Source organism: Aphidius gifuensis, linkage group LG6, assembly GCF_014905175.1.
Source record: "Aphidius gifuensis isolate YNYX2018 linkage group LG6, ASM1490517v1, whole genome shotgun sequence".
Classification (NCBI taxonomy): domain Eukaryota; kingdom Metazoa; phylum Arthropoda; class Insecta; order Hymenoptera; family Braconidae; genus Aphidius; species Aphidius gifuensis.
In genome coordinates, this window is record NC_057793.1 from 9,992,664 (window position 1) to 9,996,145 (window position 3,482).

General features: G+C 27.4%; 1 non-coding gene across 1 annotated transcript; it reads right to left on the bottom strand.

Annotated features, from left to right (window-relative positions):
* Window positions 1-1,061: 1,061 nt before the first annotated feature.
* Window positions 1,062-1,133, bottom strand: Trnaq-uug. The gene has a single exon. It is a non-coding gene; the product is annotated as a tRNA-Gln (tRNA).
* Window positions 1,134-3,482: the final 2,349 nt, after the last annotated feature.

Here is a 3,482-nt window from a genome sequence, read left to right on the forward strand (position 1 = left end):
TTTGATTTTAAATGTCATCATTGTTGGATCACTATTTGATACTCCTTCGATGGGAAACATTCCGAATAATTGACTGAATATTATGATAGGTTTCATAGCATTATTAAAGGTCTCAGCACTCTGTGATTTTGAATTAAAAAAATATTAAAAATAATAATAACTGCTTAAAAATGAAAATTAATAAAAATAGAATTCTTATTTCTTACTTTTAATTTTGAAGTATTTGGAACTTTAGTGATGATGCTGGCACTATCAAAAGGATAAATTTTACTTTTCTGACTTCTTTTGATGAGACGATTACTAGTCGACTTGAAATTTTCACTACTCTCTGGTAACATGATGTTTTAATTTAAAAAATATTACTAAAAGAATGTAGCTTTACAAAAGCTTATGAATTACTGTCGTGTCTGGATTTTTTTATTTTTTATTATTGTGTGTTTAACAATCTGATACGATGAGTAAAAATCAATCTAATTGTAGGTTTACTTGTTTGAGTAGATTCCGTGACACTGCCCCAGATAGAAAATCATTAGAATAGAATTATGCGATTGTATAAAAAGACAATATACAAAATATACGAGACTGGCTATTTTTTTGATTAATAATATATGTGAAAAATATTTGTTTTTTTAAATGCAATCTAATAAAAAATTTTCATGTTGTACAAATTGCCCTTGTTGATATGTTAACATGTAAAAAAACATGTTAAAGCTGACACGATCCTTCATACACTTGACAAAAAAGTTCAAAGAAAAATTTTTAAGTAAATTTTTTAAATTACTTGATTTTGTAAAGAATATAATTCATATAAATTTTGTTTTTATAAAAATAAATTGGAGAATTTTTAAAACGGAAAACTTTTTAGATAAGTAATATTGATTATAAAAAACCATAAAAATATTTGATTTTTAATTGCATTATTGCATTTTCTATTGCAACATTGCAAAAAGCTTCAAGTATATTATTTCAACTATATTTTTAACGTTTGCAAGCATTATTTAATTATTGAAATATAAAAATATGAAAAAAAAACAAAAAAAATAACAAAAAATAAAGTATCAAGGTTCTACCGAGATTTGAACTCGGATCGCTGGATTCAAAGTCCAGAGTGCTAACCATTACACCATAGAACCGATGTTTTTTTTTTTTTTTTCACAGTTTTTTATTGGTAGCAAGCAGCGCTGATACCTGTGTGTGCTATTAGTAAGTTTATTGCACCTTTCCGCTAAACCAGATAAGTCCAAATGAATATTAAAAAATAATTACTTCACCTTAACCACCGACACTCTCGGTTAATCTTAGTAAAAAATCCGAGATATTGTCTTAGTGTTTGTCTACGCGGTATTGTCTTACACTCCTACGCAGTTTTATGACCAGGACAGCACAATAAATATTTATGTAATAACAAAAAAACGAAAATTTAATTTTTAAGATGAATTTATTGATGGCAGATTTATGGGCAAGGTGTAATAAAAACATGAAGCATTGATAATTTAATTTTATATGGAGTCTTGTGTAGTAAAGTTTAAGCAAAAAACGAAATCAGAAAATTGAGGTACATTTTTTTTTAAATTATGATAATAATTAAATTTTCCAAGACACTTATCGAAAAAGAAAAAAAAAAAAAATGCCCAGCTCTTATCTAAATTTCATAATAAAAACAACAAAAAAAAATGAATTTAAATAATAATATATTTGTATTTTTTTAAACGCACAAAATATTACTTGATATGATGCAGCTTCTTTCAACATTATTTTCGGCACTCTGGTTTTTTAAACAATATTTTATCTTTCAGAGACAACAATTAATTTATATTATTATTAAAAATTAATAATGTCTTATTTTTAAATAAAATATAAATTAAAGACTGATCAATGAGCATTATACCTTATTTATTAAACTGATGATTCTTTTTTTTTTTTTACAGATATACATTGAAATACATTTTAATTTAGACAAATGAAAGCGCTGAAATAATTTATTAAATGGATTAAATATAAATTTAATTATACAGTTTGATGTTTCAATAACGAAGAGCTAACCATATGGATTTGTTTAGTGAGTTGAACGATTTTCTGAGTATCGGTTCAACGAACAGATACAAAATAATATCGTTTTTACGATTTTTGGTTGCTTCAGAGGCACCAATAATCGTATCAGCTGTAACATGAGTTCCGTAGAGATTAAGATATTCAAGATCAGGACAATTATTTATCAATTGGATGACACCAGCACTGGTAATTTTTTTGCAGCCACTACAATTAAAATATTTTAATCCTTTCAATTTGGAAATAACGTTGTCTGTTACATTTTCAATATAATTAACACTCAATTTTTTTAATGATTCGGAGTTGGTTAAAGCAATGAGAGCTGTTTCAGTAATAGTTTTATAGCACATACTTATATCCAATTTTGTCAAATTTTTGCATGTATCAACAATAGAAATAATACTACTATCAAAAGATTCATTCATGGTTATTGATGGCATACTTAATCGTTCAAGATATTTTAATTTTGATAAATGATCAATAACCGATGGAGGGTGAGGTTGCACTTTATAATAATTAGTCACACTTCTACCATATAAAGAACCCATTTTCAGAGTTTTAAGTTGTTCGCAATTATTTGATATTGCTACTATTGTTTCAGCCTTGAGGTCACGTATGCAACCTATTTTTAAGCATTCAAGATTTTCTAACTTTGTCAACTCTTGCAAAGCAATTTGTATTGAATCCTCCATGGGCATTCTCGAAATATCCAAGTGTTTCAATTTCTTGCAATATTTTACCAGTTGAATTGCAATTTCACCAGTAATCTTCCAATTAATGGCGAGATACTCCAAGTTTTTCAGATTATCCCAATTCTCAATTGAAATCTCAATATCATTCTGTCTGCGCCAGCCCCACGATTTTAGGTCAAGATGCTTAATATTTTTGCATGTTTTGAGAATACAACTGGGGACATTCAGAGTTGATTTGCTCATCGTCATGCTGATGTGTTCTAAATTTACCAGTTGATTGAATAGGTTATCCATATTGAATGCGCATTTTTTAGTAACGCCGGATTTCGTAAGGTCCAGATAAATTAGTGATGTTTTTTCAGATATTTCGTGAAGAATGTTGTTGAGATTACAACCGATCAATGTTAGGGAGTGAAGATTTTTGAATCTTTTCAAATTCTAAAAAATAATAAAAAATATTATATTGTATAATTAAGGTGAATTTATACGAATTTATTTAATTTTATATTAAGGTTGAAAGTAAATCCCATCGTCTAACAAAATTGAGGGCTGAGAGGGTGCACAACTATATACATATGTTGTCTGTAAGCCATTTAAATAGACACAAGAAACATGAGGCAGCACAACAAAATAAACAAAGAGAACAACTACTATAATACCATTGTTGATACCACTTAATAATTTAGGATTGAATATCTCTTAAATTACTAGGAGAAAAATGATCTATGAGAGCTTAACAAA